This window comes from Schistocerca piceifrons, chromosome 2, assembly GCF_021461385.2.
Source record: "Schistocerca piceifrons isolate TAMUIC-IGC-003096 chromosome 2, iqSchPice1.1, whole genome shotgun sequence".
Classification (NCBI taxonomy): Eukaryota; Metazoa; Arthropoda; class Insecta; order Orthoptera; family Acrididae; genus Schistocerca; species Schistocerca piceifrons.
This window is the reverse complement of record NC_060139.1, coordinates 1045934029-1045956030: the sequence shown is the minus strand read 5'-3', so window position 1 is coordinate 1045956030 and position 22002 is coordinate 1045934029. Positions and strand designations below refer to the sequence as shown.

Genomic DNA, 22002 nt, shown 5'->3' with positions numbered 1-22002 from the left:
ATCAAAAGTCTGACAGATAGCCATGTAGCATTTAAAAGGAAATTAAAAGAATTTCTTAATGGCAACTCCTTCTACTCATTAGATGAATTTTTGGATATAGTAAGTGGATAATTTCCCAACCCCCACAAAAAAATTAAAAATATTTAGTGTCATGTAATATTTTGTGTAATGTAATATCTTGTAGAGACACCTTTTATTAACCTGACATGTTCCACATCATTACGAAGTGTCGTATTCATGATCTATGGAACAAGTACTAATCTAATCTAATCTAAGACTGGATCTGGTTTACACCTCGTCTAATTGTAGAGAAATAACGATTGTGCTGCGTAAAGCAGAAACTGTAACAGCTGTTTTCCAGGCGCCATATTAAACTGTGCTAGCAAATGCGCTTCAGTCCTTAACATGTAAACGCGACACCGAAATCAGTTTCCGAAATTCGGTTTTCGTCTTCCGGAAGATGTGTCGCATGTAAACGTAGTGTATCCGAGTGTCACCCCTGTGCTGTAAACAGCACACTGCGACAGTACCAGTGCAAATGGCGTCGTTTGACGAGCAAGGCATGCCGGGAGTGGGTGCGCATGGGTGTTTCAGTGTTGGCGCGACATTCGATTAGTTATTCGGACCGCGCATTCCGAATAACCCTCCCAGCCTGTGCGGAACGACTCGCAGAACAATGCCAGGTCGTTGTCCGAAGCCTTGTAACTTTTTCAGTGCTTCTGCACTGCAGCGTCGCAGTGAGCGGAGTGGATGTGGTGGCTGCCGCCGCCGGTTGCGAGACTCGCTCGCGGCTTCCCCGCCTCGCGCGCTCGGCGTCCCCGCGGTTGCCTAGGCGACGCCGTTGACGGCTGGCCCGCCCGCGCTCCGCGGCCCGTCTTGCACAACGGCAGTGGCTTCGGCTTCGTGTGGTGTGTGCGGTGTGCGGTGTGCGGGCTCCGCTGTGCTTGTGCTTGCGCTTCCGCGGGGACGAGTCGCCGTGACGTCACGCCGCAGCGTTCCACAATCCCAACTGCGCTACCGGTCCTGCGACGTCAGTCGTGCACGAGGACATCAGCCGGTGGGCAGTGAAAGCGCTCCAGTGGACGTCGCGAGGAGCAGCAGTCCTGCCGGAAACCGACGGTAGGTCCCACAGTGACGCGCATTCCTCGTGCTTGCGGGGACCATTGTGTTGTTAAGTGAGGCTGTCGACAGTTTAGCGGTGGCGTTTTCGTCAGCGGTATTTGGTACACGCCGCTGCCGAAGAGGAGAGGGAGGGGGGAATAACATTCCATCGATATCAAGGTCATTAGGGGCCTCCCACTGGATCGTGTACGGGACTCAATATTACTCATGCCCTTAATGAAGAATCTGTGTAGTAATTTCTGATGACAGTCGGTGTTTACATTTATAAGAGACAAGTGATCACAAGGCAATCATAATGGAACCTGCCAGACGGATACCAGTTACAATACCGCCCATACTGATGCAGTAAGTAAACTAACTCGCAATGTAACTATCACACATGGCGATACATTGAAATTCTCCTAGCTAACTTTCACAGAGCCAGTACAGAGCATCACACTACGGAAACACATATGTGACTACTGTGAGCTTCATTTGAAGATGAGGTGAAAAGGGCCGAAAGCTAGTTTCTGGGAACAAACAAATAATTCAAAAAAGGACTGGTCGTATTTTTGTGTATCTATGTTCAATACAGAGAAATGAACTCTAGAATATCCATAATGAATAAGCTTAATTTATTACGTGATCGTTTGATATGGTTTCAAAGAATCTAGAAGACAGTTTTGAACCTCTAACTACCTGAAGTAGTGTCCACCGTCTTCGCAATTTCTATGTAACTAACCTTAGTAGCCAAGCGTGGCAAAGCTTGACCTCTTTCTTCCAAAATTTCTTATTGCAATTCTGTTTATGAGAAGTTTACATTATGCATATTTTCCCCGATATAATAAAGAATGTTTGTTACAGCTGCTTAAAGTATCCTACTGTTTAATTAATCTTGCCGCTTCTGTCAATGCAGCATTGTAAACGATTATACTTTCGTTATTTTACTTGTCACTGTTATTACGATAATAACAGAGAAAACTTTCATACGAAATGCAACAGTTGTTGATGTGGCGACTAATGCACGGAGAGTCACCGCTAGTTTTACGTACTTGAATGCGCTCTAACGCAGGAAGAAACGTGTCACGCAAAAATATTTTAGTGAAGACTAACAAAAACATTATCAATTGTTTAGCCGGCCGGTGTGGCCGTGCGGTTAAAGGCGCTTCAGTCTGGAACCGCGTGACCGCTACGGTCGCAGGTTCGAATCCTGCTTCGGGCATGGATGTGTGTGATGTCCTTAGGTTAGTTAGGTTTAAGTAGTTCTAAGTTCTAGGGGACTGATGACCACAGAAGTTAAGTCCCATAGTGCTCAGAGCCATTTGAACCATTATCAATTGTTTATGTAGCTTGTTGCTGGAATTCCAGCTGCATTTAGACAAAGCCCTATCAAAAATTTCTATGGTTTAATTTGCCATTAAGGCCAATTGTAAGGCTAACAGTACCTATTTACTTCTTCTTTTAGGTGACTGATTCAGTAAAAATAGCGGCAGCGCCGACAGACCTGCGAAGGTCGTATGTAAACAGTCAAGCATCACATAACGGGAGTTCGCGCTACAAATTACCACTGCGTGTAGAATATGCTTCCTCTGTTCTTAGGAATTCCATCAGTTCTACAAAAGTCTGTTTTCATCTCCAATTTAGATAGTAAAAGAATTATCTTTCCGCGGAGCAGTAGATAAATACGTCTTACAGCGATCTATTACAGCCCACTGTCTTGCAAATATCTGCATCATTTCCTTCATCAGTTAGGAATAATGGGTATAATAACTGATTCTGTAGGTATATATGTTCCTTGTTTCTCATTTTAACCGAGTATTTCGGTAACAGACTTTTCTATGGACCATAGAACTCAGACCTCACGGGTACAACATTTTTCTCGAAGCGCTGATTAACAAATTAGATAAATATCGATTAGAAGTGCTCCACATTCCTTCTCAATTTCATCTACGTACGTAGCTCAAATGGCTCTGAGCACTATGGGACTTAACTTCTGTCATCAGTACCCTAGAATTTTGAACTACTTAAACCTAACTAACCTAAGGACATCACACATATCCATGGCCGAGGCAGGATTCGAACCTGAGACCGTAGCGGTCGCGCGGTTCCAGACTGTAGCACCTAGAACCGCTCGCCCACCCTGGCCGGCTACGTACGTAGTACCACATTACATTTACAAATGTCGCCTTAACTAGATGTTAAGCTGTCTTTGGAAAATTACGTCATCGAATGAGCCAGAAGGCGATTTACTTTCTAGTTGTAATGTTGATCGGTTTGTGGACTTCGTTGTAGCTGTTCCGCGCGAAAGAAAAGTATAATATTCGCCATTTACTAAACGAGTTACAACATTTACACAGGATCATGCTATCAGTCTGATAGAATCCATTTGCTTCTGGATGGTCTTGGCAAAGAAATTCTCCACCATGGCGAATAGCAACCTATATGCCCGTAGTGTGTGAATCTGAAATATACTGAATAGTAACAGCATGAAAGTCTCCATTAGGTGGGCTGATTAAATAATGTATGTAGCCTGTGTGAATGGTAAGGTGGGTAAACTTGTACTAATTACTCGTTATAACATAGTTGTAATGTAACGCAAATGTTTAGAGAATTTGTTATTCGGTATCCCTGTTGGCGAAATTATACATTGATTCCCGAATCAAGAAGCAGTAATACCGATTTATGCTTTGCAATGTCACTGAGATGCCTTCACATCACCAGATCATTTGCGACGTCACCAGCTGCTATTTGTAGCAAGAATACTTAGAAGAATGTAGATACAAGAATCAAGACAGCTGATGCGCCGTTGTTGGATAGTCCAAGGAATGAAACACTGGTTTGACAGTAGACGAGGACCGACGTTTTCTCGTGATACGACAGCTGACGCTGTTCCCTTCACTTGAAGGTCAAGCTGAGCTGTCACGGTCCCTTCATCTAGTCACGCCTGTACTTGATAATACTCGATGTCGAACCCAACTACTGTTCTCCGCTAAGTTTACGACTAAAGCACCCTTTTACTGAGCGAAGATCATACTAGAAATCTACTCAGCCATGAGAATGCTTCTCTACGATCTCACTACATACCCCGTCACAAAAGTGCTTGTCTAAAACCAGAGTCACGAATAGTCCTGACAGATTACAGAGCTTGTGCCGAACCAGGACTCGATTCAGATCTTTGGCTTGGGCGAACAACTCTGTTACCGAGCGGATGTACCTGTTGCCAGTCTGTTAGTATCGACAGGGTGAAAATGACGACTTTCTCTTTTGGCGCTGGGCGGTACATGAAAGAATATTTTCGAAACAAGGACGCCAGTTGCGAGGAACTCGGTTTACATTGTTGCCTAAGAGTGTTTCTGGGCTTGAAAATGAGTAGATAGTTTGGAATAACGTACTTCACTTTCTTCCTTCTGGTTATTGTAAACTAAACAGTGAGGCCTCACTATAGTTCAGATTAAAAACTAGCCAACATTTGACAGCTAGGGTGCTGGAGTGCTCCCGCCAACAGTACACGAATGGGAGCTGTGTTGGCATTTTCAGCTCCCACTGTGTAGCCACTTCCGGTTAAAAAATTTCGACTATTGAAGAAGAAATGTAATTCCAGTTCTAATTAAAGTTACGAAGTGATATTTAACATGTTTAGAAATGACGTAGGGGCTTGTACTGTATCTGAATTTAAGAATTTTACTTGAGTTTTTGTAGAAGGTTGAGATTTCAAACGTCATACTTCTTGATAGTGAAATATTGGCAAAATTAAAAAAAAAAAAAAAAAACAAAACGCCGTATTTAGGAGCATATGCCCATCAAACATAACGGAATGCACAGCTTTGGAAAGACTCCTTGCCGACCGAGAAGGGTATTCTGGAAGTCAATAAAAAATCAATGAGTTCTATAGTTTTCAAGATATGTTGTAATAAGTTTGAAGCATTTTACCGGACGAGAATATTTCTCTGTTCAAAAAAAGAGAAAAGAGCGAGGAGACAAACTGGTTTATCGTCAGCGAAATGTGGATGCCCAGTAAAAGTTTACGTTTACATGTATGCCTCGGGTATTCTTTTAAGATCTTGCTTCATATGCATGAGCATATAATAGCTGTAAGGTGCCGCTGGATTCGCCACATACAGTACAATCCATCCCGCCTCCTTCGCGTCACGACGTCGTTAGCCCCCATATACTTAACGTGTTCTGTCGGCAGGAACAACGAGCCCGACGCGGACTTGTAAAGACCACAGTCGTAATTTTTTTGCACGTGATTTCTTATTGGAAACAAGCTGACTTACTATTATTTAAAATTGTGAAGAAAACCTGTAGAGGCGTAGGGTGCTTTATCATATCACTTTCAAAGATATCAATTTACGAGTTTTGCATTAAGAACTACAGTTGCGATAACAATTTAGCGAACATTTGCAGTAAGTCCCAACATATAAAAAACTATCGGAAAAGGAACTGACACGCAGAAGACATGAAAGGTCATGAAATATCTCGAGTCACTACTCTGCAAATAGATGTTTGTTACCTAATGACATTATCACCCTTCTGGAGAGCGTGTTGATAACAGCATAGATCTACGAAATTACTTCTTCGGAAATTACTTCTTCGGAAATTACATCTTCGGAAATTACATCTTCGGAAATTACATCTTCGGAAATTACATCTTCGGAAATTACATCTTCGGAAATTACATCTTCGGAAATTACATCTTCGGAAATTACATCTTCGGAAATTACATCTTCGGAAATTACATCTTCGGAAATTACATCTTCGGAAATTACATCTTCGGAAATTACATCTTCGGAAATTACATCTTCGGAAATTACATCTTCGGAAATTACATCTTCGGAAATTACATCTTCGGAAATTACATCTTCGGAAATTACATCTTCGGAAATTACATCTTCGGAAATTACATCTTCGGAAATTACATCTTCGGAAATTACATCTTCGGAAATTACATCTTCGGAAATTACATCTTCGGAAATTACATCTTCGGAAATTACATCTTCGGAAATTACATCTTCGGAAATTACATCTTCGGAAATTACATCTTCGGAAATTACTTCTTCGGAAATTACTTCTTCGGAAATTACTTCTACGGAAATTACTTCTACGGAAATTACTTCTACAGAAATTACTTCTACAGAAATTACTTCTACAGAAATTACTTCTTAAGTAAATACATAAAATGGAGGCGATGGAGAACATCAGGTTCAGCTCCAGTTGCCAGGTGCACCTGTTCCTGGCTTTTCTTTTTTCCTCCTCCTCCTCCTTCTCCTCCTCCTCCTCATCATCCTCATCCTGCTTCCTCCCTCCCATTCACTCTCCCTCTCTATTACGGTTCCTTTCTTACTAAAGCAAGGTACATGTGAAGAACGTTTAACAACTATCACAGTCACTCCATTAAGAAAAATGTCAGCTTCTGACTTTATGATTGCGGTGGAGGCGAAACAAAGACTACGCTTTGTTGGCAGAACACTTAGAAGATGCGACAACCCACTAAAGAGAGAGCCTACATTACACTTGCCCGTCCTCTGCTGGAATATTGCTGCGCGGTGTGGGATCCTTACCAGGTAGAATTGTCGGAGGACATCGAAAAAGTGCAAAGAAGGGCAGCTCGTTTCGTGTTATAGCGGAGTAGGTGTGAGAGTGTCACTGATATGATACGCGAGTTAGGGTGACGGTCACTGAAACAAAGCCGGTCTTGTTTACGGCGAGATCTGTTTACGAAATTTCAATCACCAACTTTCTCTTCTGATTGCGAAAATATTTTGTTGACACCCACCTACGTAGAGAGAGAGAGAGAGAGAGAGAGAGAGAGAGAGTGAGAGTGGAATGGTAGAGAAGTAGTATGAAAATGGTTCGATGAACCCTTTGCGAGGCACTTAAGTGTGAATTGCAGAGTAACCATGTAGATGTAGCTGTATGATTGTGCGTGCGTAATTTTGTGTGTGTGTGTGTGTGTGTGTGTGTGTGTGTGTGTGTGTGTGTGTGTTTGTTTGTTTTGTTTATAGTTGTTTCTGAAGTTGACATTTAAGATGTCATCGGGAAAAATACTCCCACAAGCTACGTCACTGCCCGTCATCTATTTGCGGAGCGCCTCAGCAGTGGTACAGCGAGTGCCTGGAACGGCGAAAGCGCATTCCGAGCTCGTAGACCTCTCCACTGGCGAAGGTCGCGGCTCGTTTTGGGATTCAGAACGGCGTGCAGACCGCTGGGAACACACACGCGTGCTGCCGTCCCGAGCAGGCGTCGGAATTCTCGCACTGTCGCTTCGGCATACGCGAAAAGCCGTTTAGCAATTTGTTGATGGTACGACAGCTATATCGGAATGATCCGTATTTAGTCATAACTTCTTTAATAGCTGATGACGGCTGTTAAACTGGGCATTTAGTTGAGGTGGCTTATCCCCTATACAAACTTGTCACTCAACATAGTATTACCGATTAAAGGAATGCATTTGTAGCTAAATTCATCTTTCGTGTCTGTACTGTCCTGCTCACTAATCTCTGCAATTCTAATCTCAGTAAATGAATTTACAGAATTAGATCGATCCTTTAAAGAAACCTCGGCAAATCTAGGAAATCTGAGGTGTTTTAGGACATACGATAAATCTAAGTGCTTGTCATGACAGATTATCGAAAAACCACACTCTAATTCGAAGCCAGCCGATATCTCACAATCTGTAATTCGAATTACAATGTCTGAAAAACAAAAAGCATCCTTTAGGGAAGGAGGAAACGAAATGGTACTTCATAGGTTGAGGAGGTGCCGGACGTTGTTTTAATGATTACAAAATCGAATTAAATTTACAAACGACTTGGCTGTATGATATCACTTATCAGTACGATATTGCACCCCCTCTGGCCGGTCTGCGTCCACTAATTCGGCTAGGAAGGTTGTCACAAAACAAGTGTATCCTCTCCTGAGGCAAGCTAGCGCACAGCTGTTGTATCTGATCCTTGATACCGTGAATACTGGCACTGGAACGGAGTCGCAAACCGAAGTGGCCCCACACTTGTTCTATCGGGAACAGACCTGGGGATGGCCGAGCGGTTCTAGGCGCTTCGTTCTGGAACCGCGAGACCGCTACGGTCGCAGGTTCGAATCCTGCCTTGAGCATGGATGTGTGTGATGTACTTAGGTTAGGTTTAAGTAGTTCTAGGGGACTGATGACCTCAGATGTTAAGTCCCATAGTGTCTAGATCCATTTGAACCATTTGAAGACCTGGGGATCTTAGTGGCCACGGGCCCTGACGTTGCCTCCACACCGGCCATGTTCTCTCCGCCTTTTCCCTACATTTTGACTGGTCCGTTGTGCTGTTTTGTTTTCCCTTATTGTATTCTGATTATGGTATCGTATGGTGTGGGTGTCGGGACGGTTCGGCGTCGGTCGTCGTGCCCCGCTGCAAGTTGCGTTTCTGGGGCATCCCTGCTCTCCCCATTTCCACCCACATCCCGCCTGTTCTTTCCTCTTCCTCCTGCCACGACGTTCTTTTCCCTGGACTGTCCTGTTCCTGTTGCTCCTCCCTTGATTTCTGCCATCCTAGATCATGGGACTGTTGACCTCACTGTTTCGTCCCCTCCTCCAAAGCAACCGATCTTACTGGCCAGCGGAGTATGTCAGTATCACGCAAACATATCATAAGGACACATACCGTGTGTGGATCAGCACTGTGCTGTCGATAAATGGCACCACAGTCTGTCGCATCAAAGAATGCAGGATGCCTGTGGCGTACCATTGTGCCGTCAGAGTTTTCTCAATCGCTGCCGTGACCTGAATCCATACCCGCCGGCTTCCCACACCATGACGCCGGGAGTAACACTGCTGTGTCTCTCCAAAACATTGGAAGAATGAGACCTCTCCCAGGTCAAATGGTTCAAATGGCTCTGAGCACTATGGGACTTAACTTCTGAGGTCACCAGTCCCCTAGAACTTAGAACTACTTAAACCTAACTAACCTAAGGACATCACACACATCCATGCCCGAGGCAGGATTCGAACCTGCGACCGTAGCGGTCACGCGGTTCCAAACTGAAGCGCTTAGAACCGCACGGCCACACCGGCCGGCCCGTACGCGACATACTCCTGCCATTCACCGTGATCATTCAACAACTAAAGTTGTTAACGCCTCTTATATACTCTACCAGATCTGGTAACAACATCAAAAACGAACAACACGAGTTCACTCTACTGCCCGTCTACTTGTTGCAGAGAATTGCAGCTCTATTCATTTACATGTCCACACACTAAGCTACACTGACAGCCGACCGTATGAATTGAAAGCAACACAGATGTTAGGCTTTCGCAGAGAAGAAGTAGGTTTATGGTGCTACGGAGTCTAGATTGAAATAAACAAGGATATAATGAACACTTTCGGTATTCATCACCCACGCTTCGACAACCACGGAGACAAAAGACAGGATTGCTGAAAACATTTTACATATCACTCTAACTCATCCCCACCCCCACCTCTATGCGTTGTAGAGGTACCTTGCTCTCACACTATTAGCAAATAGTGAGTTACGTGTATACCAAATTTGCTCAAAATTCTTCCAGGGGGCCTTGAATTATGTTTTTATGTAATTCCTTTCGCATCCACCCTCAGCCATTGAGGTGATATGAGCGTCTTACGGCCAGAGCGCAACTGGTACCTGTGCCAAGTTTGGTAGAAATTACAAGCGTTGCATACATATGCTGTACGTCACTATTTTTCTATTCCTGATCTCCCACACCCCCGCTCCCCACTAATAGTGAAAGGTCATCAGGGCTGTTACCACTCAACCCGGTGACCCCGAAAATTAGCTGTCTTTATGGAATATTCTTTTACATGTCACAGTATCTCCCGCCGACCCCTACCGGGAGGAGTATATTAATCCCACAGAATTTTTATGCAAATAATGGGTCATATATATACGTAATTTTGTCAAAACTGCTCCTTGAAGCTCCTAAGTTACAGTGACGAGCCAAAACATTATGACCACCTGCTCAATAGCTCGTTTGTCTGTCTTTGGAACGAAATACATCACTGATTCTGCGCACCATGGATCCGACAGTTTATTGTTAGGTCTGTCGAAGTACGTGGCATTAGATGTCTACGGACAGGTCGTGTAATTCGCATAAATAACGGGCCGCTGATTTGCTACGCGGTGGTATATGGGTTCCACGGGATTTACATCAGACGAATTTGGTCGCGAGACATCAACGTGACTTCACTGTAGTATTCCTCAAACCACCGTAGCAGTGTTTCGTATCCGAGACACCGACTGTTACACTGCTGAAAGATGACATCGCCGTCGGAGAAGACATCAAGCATGAAGTAATGCAGGTGGTTCGCAGCTGTCAGCGTGTCTTCGATTACTACCACAGGTCCCATGCAAATGCAGCAGAATGCCTCCCATAGCATGATACTGCTCCCACCAGCCTGCGGCCGTGACGCGCTGCACGTTTCCTGCCGCCGTTCACCTCGATGACGGCGTTTGTGAGACGACCAATGACCTACTGTAGCAAAAATGTGATTCACCCTAAGAGCCGACACGTTTCTATTGATGGACGTTCGAATCCAGATGGACCACGATCACTGCAGGCATAACTGACGATGTCGTCGGGTCAATATGTCAACACGTTAGGGGTGGTCTGCGGTCTGATGAACGGTGTGCTCGGAAACACTTGTGCATTCACCAGCACTGTGCTCTTTCGGAAGACATGCCACAGATCGCCTTCTATCCTAGCTTACAGAGCAGACAAGTCTCCGAATCCCACGTGGTGTGGAGTCTCGTGGAAGTTCAACCATTTAACGCCTATTGGTAGTTCAACTGTCCTTCTACCTCTTTCTATACATGCTCACGACAATAGCACGTGCATTCGACCAGATTCGCTGTTTTTGATGTATTCTCTCACAAGCTGTGCGTAATAATAATCTGCCCATTGTTAATGTCGCTTATCTCAGTGGGTTTCCTCATTTGCAGCCCATACCTTCGTTAGGATGATCCCCAACGCTGTCTGCTGCGTTTACATTGAGAGGCACCCACATGCCTTGCTCATACTGTGGCATCAAGCAGTCAGGCCTGCAAGATGAGTGGTCTGCCAAGCGAGTGGATTCATATTTATCGAGTAACATGAACTCTCGTACTCACAGTTAAGTCACTAATCAACCTTCTGTACGAATAATACGCAACGGAAACACGCATCTGACTATCAGTAATTTACAGAACTCTGTTCACTACGCAATGGCAATACCACATTTTCTTTCCTTTTTATTTAACGGCTTTTATCAACAGGTGGCCATCGCACTGAATATGAGTGGCGCACACATTATAAATTCTGGATATCATGACAACATACACTTCGAAGGAAAAGGCCACCAATCTTTTTCTTTTCACTATCTTATTTATTCCGATAAATTCTATAACCTAAACACACAAATTCTATAACCTACAACAATAACACATGAGAAATTCCGCCCAGTGGGCATGGCTTAACATTGGTGATTCTGTACCTTATGGTCTCGTAATTATTTAACGCTACAGTGCACTTTCTGGATAGGATGGTGGATCTTTTATTATACCTCACACTTCGACTCTCACAATCATCATCACGAAACTTTCCTCCAGACCGAGCAGTAAAAAAGGAACACGCATAACCCACTAATCTTTTGAAACTACCTCGCTACTCTCCCATGCAAACCACACATACCCAAATTACATGACATACACCACACTACAATATGAGGTACCCCCAGGGGGTCAACAACTCTCTTGTGGACACGTGCATAGCGAGCACGGGACCCCGAGCTAATGTGGCCCTCCTTCCTTTCCGGGCTGCATACCTTCCCTTCCCTTTCCGCATCCTTCCCCGTCCCCCATCTTCGCCCCCCCCTCACCTCTGGCTCTTTCCTTCCCTTTCTCCCCCTCTGGGAGTATGGTTTGTGCCTACGTCCGGAGACGGACGCTCGAAACTGTTCCAAATTCCTTGCTTTCTACACTTGCAAGTCCTCGTCCTTCCTCTGTCCTTCTCTTTTCCTTCCCTCTTCTCCTTGCCCTTTTCTCCGCTGCGGCGTTTGAGACCCCCTCTTCTTTCCTTTCCCTTTCCCTTTTTTCCTCCCTGTGCGTGTCTGAAGGCCGACCCACGCACTTCCATGCGTAGCCGGTGACGGGGTAACGCGTAATTCCCCGCCCCGGGTAGACAGGTAGGACACGTATGTACCCCCTGGTAACGGCCAGGCCCAGGGAGGGGTGATTACCCGAGCTGATACCTTCCGAAAGTGCCGATTGGTCCCTCCGTCCGTTTGTCGGGAGGTGTGACCCGAGGTGTGAACAATCACCTAAGGCGGGTGTGCCCTCGGTGAGGGCCCCCCACAAGGGAGGAGCGCGCCATCGGAGACGCCGGTAATCATGGGGGATTCTTCCGCAATGGTTTCCTCACCTTCCACTATGTCTGCTCACAAACGTAAGTTCACTGAGTCTCAGCCACAGACGGTTCTTCCATCGTTGCCACAGTTCCTTGTTGTTTCTCGGTCACGACTTCTCCACGGTCAACCCTTTCATTATTCAGCAAGGTGTCGACGCAATTGCAGGTCCTGTAAAGTCTTGTTCCAGATTACGGAATGGCACCCTGTTGTTAGAAACACACAGTGCCCTCCAGGCTCAAAAATTGCTGCGTACTTCTCTGCTCCACACCTTCCCTGTCCGGGTGGAACCGCACCGTACCTTAAATTCCTCGCGTGGAGTGGTTTATACACGCTCCCTCGATGGATTGTCTGACGAAGAAATTCAGCACTACCTGTCTGACCAGGGCGTAACGGCTGTTCATAGGGTTATGAAAAGGGTTGACACGAACATCATTCCAACCCGCACTGTCTTCTTGACATTTGACAAAGTTCAACTCCCATCGAAAATCAAAGCAGGCTATGAGATAATTTCCGTTCGCCCTTACGTCCCAAACCCTACGCGTTGCTATCGATATCAGCGGTTCAATCACACCAGCCAGTCCTGTTCCAATCCGGCCAAATGTGTTACGTGTGGCAAGGATGCCCATGAGGGTGCTTGTCCACCTCCATCCCCTCGCTGCGTCAACTGTATGGGTGACCACGCTGCTTCCTCTCGAGATTGCCCCGTTTTTAAGGACGAAAAGCTCATCCAGGAAATAAGAGTGAAAGAAAGGGTGTCGACCTTTGCTGCTCGAAAGTTATTCGCCAGTCGACAGCCCACTGTGCCTCAGACAGGAAAATACAGCACTGTCCTTGCTTCTCCTCGGCCAACAAAGGAGGCGGCCACACAGACTTGCGACCTCACCTTTAGTACCACGGTCGTCAGATCGGCCAGCGCAAAGATCGCCCGTTCAACCTCACCACTTTCGCCTGCCCACTCTATGGCTCACCCTTCGTCGGGTTCTGCTAAATCTCGAGCCCAAAAGTCAGACGCCAAGTCTTCGAAAAAAAGAGCGTACTCGTGAAGAGTTTTTACGTACCGCAACTTCACAACCATCGGTTCGTCCTTCATCTAAACATCATACTTCCAAGAAGGCTACGAAGAAACACAGTTCCTCTCCTTCTCCGCCAAGGCGTGTCCCATCTACAGCACCACCTGGCGGAAATCGCCCTCGGCCGTCTTCTGTGTCGCCGAGGCGCACTGCTGGTGGCCGGTCAACCGGCCGATCGCTGGTGGCAGGAGCTGCTCCTGACCAACCTATGGATCAGGATCTTCTGCCTTCGACTGAATGCCATTCCATGCTGTCGGTCGCAAGCTCTGAGCAGTCGTTGAGTTGACAGCACCCTTGGTCACATTCCTCCATTTTCTGTTCACCCTATGTCCATTATCCACTGGAATATCCGCGGCATTCGAGCCAATCGAGATGAATTGTCGATCCTCTTACGATCCTACTCGCCGGTCATCTTCTGTCTTCAGGAAACAAAGCTGCGTCCTCATGACCGCTTTTGTTCTCCCTCATTTTCAGTCCGTCCGATATGACCTCCCCAGTGTTGAAGGCCCTCCAGCCCATGGAGGACTCATGATTCTTCTCCATGATACTCTCCATTATCACCCAATCCCCTTAAACACTTCCTTCCAAGCTGTCGCCGTCTGTCTTTCCCTTTCTGGATACACGTTCTCTCTTTGTACGGTATACATTCCATCGTCCACACCAATGGCACGAGCTGATCTCCTTCATCTTCTTGGTCAGCTTCCACCCCCCTATTTGCTGGTTGGGGACTTAAATGCCCACCACCCGCTTTGGGGATCTCCACATCCTTGTCCACGTGGCTCACTATTGCTAGACGTCTTCCACCAAGCGGATCTAGTTTGCCTCAACACTGGGGTCCCCACATTTTTGTCTGCCTCCACGACAAATTTATCTCATTTGGATCTTGCGGTCGGTACTGTTCCGCTAGCTCGGCGCTTCGAATGGTTCCCCCTTGATGATACACACTCGAGTGACCACTTTCCATGTGTTCTTAGACTGCAGCCTCAACTGTCATATATGCGCTCGCGACGCTGGAAGTTTGCCCAAGCCGATTGGACACTTTTTTCGTCTCTAGCGACATTCGATGACCGTCGCTTTCCCAGCGTCGACGATGAGGTCACACATATTACCGACGTTATTCTTACAGCTGCGGAACGTTCAATACCACGCACCTCCGAATTGCCCCAGCGCCCCCCAGTCCCTTGGTGGAACGAGGCATGCCGTGACGCAATACGTGAGCGGCGACGTGCTCTTCGCATTTTCCGTCACCATCCAACTTTGGCCAACTGTATCCGATATAAGCAGCTCCGTGCGCGATGCCGTCGCGTCATCCGCGATAGCAAGAAGGCAAGCTGGAAATTCTTTATTAGCTCATTTAACACCTTCACTCCCTCCTCGGAAGTTTGGAGTCGGCTTCGACGGTTCTCAGGCGCGCCTAGTTTCTCCCCGGTCTCTGGGCTCACTGTCGCGCATGACACCTTAGTGGACCACGTCGCAATTTCTAACTCATTGGGTCAGCACTTTGCTGAGATTTCGAGCTCTTCAAATTACCCGCCAGTGTTTCTCCCGAAGAAACGTGCAGCGGAAGTGCGACATCTTGCTTTCTCCTCTCAAAATCACGAAAGCTACAATACTGTTTTCTCCATGCGGGAACTCCAACATGCCCTCTCTTCTTCTCGCTCCTCCGCCCCAGGACCGGATGGTATCCATGTCTAAATGTTGCTGCATTTATCAACCCATAGTCTGCGTTACCTCCTTCGCCTTCATAATCGAATTTGGACCGACAGTACCTTTCCCAGACGATGGCGGGAAGCTATTGTCGTTCCCGTTCCGAAACCTAGAAAGGACAAACCGCTCCCCTCTAGCTATCGCCCCATTTCTCTCACGAGTAGTGTCTGTAAGGTTTTGGAGCGTATGGTGAATTACCGTTTAGCTTGGTGGCTGGAATCCCGCAGTCTTTTAACACCAGCCCAATGTGGATTCCGAAAGCATCGTTCTGCAGTTGACCATCTTGTTGCTCTCTCCACTTATATCATGAACAATTTTCTCCGAAAACGCCAAACGGTAGCAATATTTTTTGATCTGGAGAGAGCATACGATACCTGTTGGAGGACAGGCATCCTCCGCACACTGTTCTCTTGGGGCTTTAGAGGCCGGCTGCCCCTATTTCTTCGCGAATTTATGGCAGAGCGCACATTTAGGGTGCGGGTGAACACTGCTCTCTCCCGTACTTTCTCCCAAGAAAACGGGGTACCCCAGGGTTCCGTGCTGAGTGTTGTACTGTTTGCCATCGCCATGAATCCAATTATGGACTGTCTCCTTCCTGATGTCTCGGGCTCCCTGTTTGTGGACGATTTTGCGATCTACTACAGCTCTCAGCGGACCAGCCTTCTTGAAAGAGGTCTTCAAGGATGTCTCGATCGCCTCCACTCGTGGAGCCTCGAAACCGGCTTCCGTTTCTCACCCAGTAAGACCGTTTGTGTTAATTTTTGGCGACGTAAGGAGTTTCTTCCGCCCTCCTTACATCTAGGTCCTGTCAACCTTCCGTTTTCCGACGTCGCTAAATTCTTGGGTCTTATGTTTGACAGAAAACTGTGCTGGTCCTCCCACGTTTCCTATCTTTCGGCTCGCTGTCTGCGTTCCCTTAACACCCTCCGTGTCCTGAATGGTACCTCCTGGGGAGCGGACCGAGTGGTCCTTCTCCGCCTCTATCGCGCCTTAGTGCGCTCGAAATTGGATTATGGAAGCATAGTCTACTCCTCTGCTCGGCCGTCTATTCTTCGGCGTCTCGACTCTATCCACCACCGTGGATTACGTTTAGTGTCTGGAGCTTTTTAAACCAGCCCTGTGGAAAGCCTTTATGCTGAGACTGCTGAACCTCCGCTGTCCAATCGGCGGGCAGTCCTTCTGAGTCGTTATGCTAGCCATCTGTCTTCCATGCCTGCTAATCCAGCACATGACCTTTTTTTCGACGCCTCCTTTGATGTAGGGTATGCAGGCCGCTCCTCCTCCCTACTACCCCCGGGAGTCCGCTTCCGTCAACTGCTCCATTCTCTTTCCTTCCGCTTTCCTAAAACCTTCTTGACAACTTGGGGTACAGCACCGCCTTGGCTCCGTCCCCGGATCTACTTGCTCCGTGACCTATGTCAATTTCCCAAGGATTGTACCCCTACACTTGTTTACCGTCGGGCATTTGCTGCTCTATGTGCGCAAATGACGGACGCCACATTTATTTACACCGACGGTTCGAAAACATCGTTAGGTGTAGGGAGTGCCTATATTGTTGGCGACACCCCAAATCACTTTCGGCTTCCCGACCAGTGTTCGGTTTATACTGCGGAGCTTTACGCTGTTCTCCAGGCTGTCCACTACATCCGCCGCCATCAGCGGATACAGTACGTAATCTGCTCAGATTCTCTCAGCTCTCTCCTCAGTCTCCAAGCTCTTTACCCTGTGCACCCTCTGGTCCACCGGATTCAGGACTGTCTGCGCTTGCTCCACCTGGGGGGCGTCTCGGTGGCGTTCCTCTGGCTCCCGGGACACGCTGGTATCTGTGGGAATGAGGCGGCCGATATAGCGGCCAAGGCTGCAGTCTCTCTTCCTCGGCCAGCTCTTCAGTCGCTTCCCTTCACCGATCTACGGAGCGGTTTATGTCGCCAAGTTGCTCATTTATGGCATGCGCATTGGTCAACACTTCCCCATAATAAATTGCGGGAAGTGAAAGCCCTTCCTTGCGCTTGGACCTCTTCCTCCCGAACGCGTCGTCGGGAGGAGGTAATTTTTGCTAGACTCCGGATAGGGCACTGTCTTTTTAGCCATCTACATCTTTTAAGCGGCGATCCTCCCCCACTCTGTCCCCACTGCTCTCAGCTGTGGACGGTCAGACACCTTTTAATTGAATGCCCCTATTTTAATCCGTTACGCTCCCGTCTACAGCTATCGCCTGATCTATCGTCGATTTTAGCTGATGACACGCGCTCAGCCGACCGCGTTCTCGTTTATTAGTGACAGTGAAATGACGTCAGTCATTTGAAGCTTTTTTTGGGGACAACCAACCCCTTTCTGTAGTGGATTTTTAAGCATTCCTTCTGCTTATAGTTTCTCAAATTTTATGACTTTGTTCCCATTGCTGCTGGTTTTAAATTTCGGTTTTTTCCTGTTTCCTAACTCACGGGCTGGGCGCTAATGACCATAGAAGTTTTGCGCCCTAAAAACCACAAACAAAAAAAAACTACAATATGAAATACTACACAGGGAATAGTCACAACATTATCACTTTCAGCTTTCCCACTTCAGTTAATATTTATCCCAGTTTCACACGACACTGCCCCACTTCGTAATTCTACTTTCCTACTATGAACTCTGGAGATATATGCACGTCTCCCTGTGCGATGCAAGCCAAGTGGCGTTGCTATATAGACGGCCGACTCACCTTGCTTCTCTCTCTCAGAGAAGTAATATTAAGAACGTATTCATCACACACGCGAGTCCTCAACTGATACCATGGACGAGTGCTTCTCTTTATCTTTTGTCTCATACACAGTTTGAGACTCACACAGTACTCACCACGTGGAAGTACTTGTCTCTAATTTCAAGTCCTGCACACGCCATTTCTTAAATATTTCAACTTACGGTACACACGCTATTTCTTAAATATTTAAACTTATTGTACACACGCTAGTAATTCAGCTTAGCTTAAGCACACAGAAGTATTTCAACTTATTGCTACACGTGGTTTCATTGTGACCGTTGGTCACTTCAAAAGGTTACTACGATCCCATTAATATTACCTGCCTGACATTTAATTCTCCCCACAATAGTTCCTGAAATAGAGAAATTATTATCTCAAACTACTCTTAAATATTCCACATGCATACCATGCCTCCACTCTTTTGTCTTTACGGAGCACAACTAAGACAGGTCTTAACAGCACAAGATCCAGCGGCAGAGTGCTGAAACATGGCCGTTCTTCGGGTCATCTCGCACCTCTGTCGAGGTGGGGGAAGACCATGCTACCGTATTTGTCAGCCACATTTCAGGCGCTCAAAGCTCCGGTAGGTTTCATCTCTTTGGTTCCACCAAAGTTGGCCAAAGGATCGTCTCAAAGATGATCATATACTCACATTCACTATCTGCGGTTAGCAGACGACCATACATTCATTCATTTCACAGATCTCACCAAACTGGATGTAGGGATTTATTTTGTGGGAGTGCACATGTGATCAATTAAATAAATAAATTGTCATTCTTTCCCACACTGGTATCCGGCTTCGCTGTATTAATTGAAACTGAGTTATTATTAGAAAAAATATGTTGTTCAGACAAGAATAATGAAGTATGTTGTACCTATTTTCAATGTCGGGCGGTACTGTACCCTTTCAACATACATTTAATAGCGCATCACGTGCCCGCACAGTCACCAAGCGGCATCCAACCTCGCGGCGGACAGTGGTCATAATGTTTTATCTTGTCAGTGTACAGGGTGTTTCAAAAATGACCGGTATATTTGAAACGGCAATAAAAACTAAACGAGCAGCGATAGAAATGCACCGTTTGTTGCAATATGCTTGGGACAACAGTACATTTTCAGGCAGACAAACTTTCGAAATTACAGTAGTTACAATTTTCAACAACAGATGGCGCTGCGGTCTGGGAAACTCTATAGTACGATATTTTCCACATATCCACCATGCGTAGCAATAATATGGCGTAGTCTGTGAATGAAATTACCCGAAACCTTTGACAACGTGTCTGGCGGAATGGCTTCACATGCAGATGAGATGTACTGCTTCAGCTGTTCAATTGTATCTGGATTCTGGCGGTACACCTGGTCTTTCAAGTGTCCCCACAGAAAGAAGTCACAGGGGTTCATGTCTGGCGAATAGGGAGGCCAATCCACGCCGCCTCCTGTATGTTTCGGATAGCCCAAAGCAATCACACGATCATCGAAATATTCATTCAGGAAATTAAAGACGTCGGCCATGCGATGTGGCCGGGCACCATCTTGCATAAACCACGAGGTATTCGCAGTGTCGTCTAAGGCATTTTGTACCGCCACAAATTCACGAAGAATGTCCAGATAGCGTGATGCAGTAATCGTTTCGGATCTGAAAAATGGGCCAATGATTCCTTTGGAAGAAATGGCGGCCCAGACCAGTACTTTTTGAGGATGCAGGGACGATGGGACTGCAACATGGGGCTTTTCGGTTCCCCATATGCGCCAGTTCTTTTTATTGACGAAGCCGTCCAGGTAAAAATAAGCTTCGTCGGTAAACCAAATGCTGCCCACATGCATATCGCCGTCATCAATCCTGTGCACTATATCGTTAGCGAATGTCTCTCGTGCAGCAATGGTAGCGGCGCTGAGGAGTTGCCGCGTTTGAATTTTGTATGGATAGAGGTGTAAACTCCGGCGCATGAGACGATACGTGGACGTTGGCGTCATTTGGACCGCAGCTGCAACACGGCGAACGGAAACCCGAGGCCGCTGTTGGATCACCTGCTGCACTAGCTGCGCGTTGCCCTCTGTGGTTGCCGTACGCGGTCGCCCTACCTTTCCAGCACGTTCATCCGTCACGTTCCCAGTCCGTTGAAATTTTTCAAACAGATCCTTTATTGTATCGCTTTTCGGTCCTTTGGTTACATTAAACCTCCGTTGAAAACTTCGTCTTGATGCAACAACACTGTGTTCTAGGCGGTGGAATTCCAACACCAGAAAAATCCTCTGTTCTAAGGAATAAACCATGTTGTCTACAGCAAACTTGCACGTTGTGAACAGCACACGCTTACAGCAGAAAGACGACGTACAGAATGGCGCACCCACAAACTGCGTTGTCTTCTATATCTTTCACATCACTTGCAGCGCCATCTGTTGTTGAAAATTGTAACTACTGTAATTTCGAAAGTTTGTCTGCCTGAAAATGTACTGTTGTCCCAAGCATATTGCAACAAACGGTATATTTCTATCGCTGCTCGTTTAGTTTTTATTGCCGTTTCAAATATACCGGTCATTTTTGAAACACCCTGTATGTTTCTATGTCATCCCCTTTTCACCCGTGCACCCTATCGCAGATACCAATAGGTAATTTTTTTCATCACGTGTATCTTTCACGATAGTAACTCACACCGATCTAGTGGTTTAGGAGTAGATGTTAAACATACATGCCTATATACATGCGTACAATGGTTCTTATAAATATATAGACAGACGTGCGTAAGGACTTTCATGATTCAACAATCAGCTAACTCCACCCCTTTAGTCATTAGCGAGATCACCCTTCATTTCGCATATCGACTTCATATCTGGCATAGATGTGCCCGTACCTAATGTTATTCGGCACGTCATTACGTATTCTTTTTCCCCATACTGTGTGGATTATACCATGCTGAAACTATAACAATTCTTATTGTGAGTAGCTTGACAGTGGCGAAAGGATGAGAAAGTAGGTAACCTGACGATGGCCTAAGAAAACTGAGGCGGTTCGTGACCAAACGAATGTATTTTTACAGAACGTAGAAAACTGTTTTCTGTTTAATATTATTCTCGAATTCTTCCAAGATATTCAGCCAATATTAATGTGAGAAACTATTTCGAAACAAACAACAGTCTACACAGAAAAACGCAGAAATTTGCAGCAACTGTGGACCTATAGAGAAAGAAGGTAATGTTAATCATATGTAGTAACTCTAGATGAACAATGGAATGGCGTTATGCACATCGCCGTGCTGGAATGAAATTCAGCGTGCGATGTAAATAAAGGTCTGCTTCCGCGAAACAAAAGTGAAAGTGTACGCTGTGAGAGAAAAGGAAGACAGAGAGAGAGAGTTTTCGGTAATGTGACGTACTAGGATAGAAACGTGGTTATACGAGCGACTTAATGCTATAATAAATGACTTACACATGAGAAAGCATTGCATTCATCTTTTATCGTAATACCGCAAACGGCGCTGGGAACCTCGCTTTACAGCAGCGAGACACGAATTTCGAACTGTGATTCTCGCCGCTATCAGTAATGGAGTGTTAAATCGAGCAGGAATGCTGCACAAGTTTTGAATTTCTACGCACAGCACGCCGTGGTCATTTGGCAAAGAGTTTTATGGGTCTCTGGACTTTGCTAACGCTCCAGAAGCCACTTTTCGGGAGGGAGGGGGGGGGGAGGGCAAATAATTCTTTTTCATTTACTTACCATCTTTTGAGACGTTCATATACAACCATCTCAACAGTGGAGAATGTCGTTTACGACGATACGAACGTAAGGACAACGCAATACCAAGTCCTCGAGCGGAGACAATTTCGACCCTGCCGGTAGTCGAACCTGGGCCCCTTCGCTCAACAATCCGCCGCGCTAACAGCTCAGCTACAGAGGTGGATAAGGCAGATCACTTTGAGGCCAGTATTATTACTTCCTTTCTTAACTTTTCTGTACTCACTTAGGCGAATGACATTATTT

The 22002-nt window shown here is 46.2% G+C and overlaps 1 protein-coding gene across 1 annotated transcript in view; it reads left to right on the top strand.

Annotated features, from left to right (window-relative positions):
• The first annotated feature begins 927 nt into the window (after positions 1-927).
• LOC124776110 (corepressor interacting with RBPJ 1-like) overlaps positions 928-22002 on the top strand; it is a 93360-nt gene continuing 72285 nt past the window's right edge. The window contains exon 1 of the mRNA XM_047250951.1: positions 928-1119. The gene's annotated coding sequence lies outside the window, so the exon portion shown is untranslated. The remainder of the gene's footprint in view (positions 1120-22002) is intronic.